Raw genomic sequence first — 1,177 nt, forward strand, 5'->3', positions numbered from 1 at the left:
TAATATATATATATATATATATATATATATATATATATATATATATATATATATATATGTCATCTGCCACTTGGTGTGCTATCAGAAGTCACAGAAACACAACCAAATAAAACATTGACAAAGAACTAAGGAGAACTCAGGGCTTATATATAAATTGGATAATAAAAATAGAAACAAAACAGGTGTGGAGAACTAATTATCAACCAAGGAGACTAAGCAGGAACACAGGCAAATGAGAACAGAACCAAAACAGACTATACACATGACAATATATATACCATGAGTCCATACATACATATATATATATATATATATATAGTTGTTTATTCTTGTATATTAGTGATAAATGGTGCAGGTCAGAGAGTCACTTGCAAATTACTTGCCAAAAAAAAAAAAAAGGAAGACGTACTGTGCTTTTACTCCTGTTCATTTTGGAAGTTTAATGTGAGGAATATTCCACATACGCGTCACCACATGGAGCTCTGGAGAAAAAAAAATGACTTTAGGCATCCTAGAGGAGGAAGTTATTAAAAGGCACATGTGTTTTCTTCAGCAGACAGTTTCATTTGAATCATGCTCGTCTCTTACATAAGCGAGGGTTGACTCTCATTCTTACAATCTGATTTAAACCACACCATTTCAAATAAAGTTATCGGCCAACTGGCCAGCAACTTCATTTACTTTTGGTGCTTGGCAAGTGTTAACTTTGAACCTTACTCACATCTTGCGCAGTGCAGAGACAATACACAGCCAAAACGGACTGAAGCTGGTCGTATTTTTGATTTAGAAGAGACATAGTCATAGTCATAGTTCACAGAAACTCCAGAATGTACCAAATCCTACAAATGCGTTTAAAAAAAAAAAGAACGTCTCAGTTACGTATGGTAACCCTCGTTCCCTGAAGGAGGGAACGGAGACGTCACGTCGGATGACCAACGAAATTGGGATCTCGCTTAGAGGGACCAATCTACTTCAACTAAACGAGCCAATACACATTGGCATGCGATTATTGCATCCAGCTGCTGCTGATCACAGCGTGAGTATAAGTAGGCAGCAGATGCAGCGCATATTCAGGTTTTCGCTGAGGAGCCGAGCCGGTGATCCGGCCGCTCAGCGGTGGTACAGGAGCTGTGGCGACGGGACATGACGTCTCCGTTCCCTCCTTCAGGGAACGAGG

General features: G+C 39.2%; 1 protein-coding gene across 2 annotated transcripts in view; it reads left to right on the top strand.

Moving 5' to 3' along the window:
• The window catches only part of LOC107560759 (signal transducer and activator of transcription 5B-like), a 118,671-nt gene that overhangs the window by 79,786 nt on the left and 37,708 nt on the right, over positions 1 to 1,177 (top strand). The window lies entirely within an intron of this gene.

This window comes from Sinocyclocheilus grahami, unplaced genomic scaffold (genome assembly GCF_001515645.1).
Source record: "Sinocyclocheilus grahami isolate Dianchi unplaced genomic scaffold, SAMN03320097.WGS_v1.1 scaffold741.1, whole genome shotgun sequence".
Taxonomy (NCBI): Eukaryota; Metazoa; Chordata; class Actinopteri; order Cypriniformes; family Cyprinidae; genus Sinocyclocheilus; species Sinocyclocheilus grahami.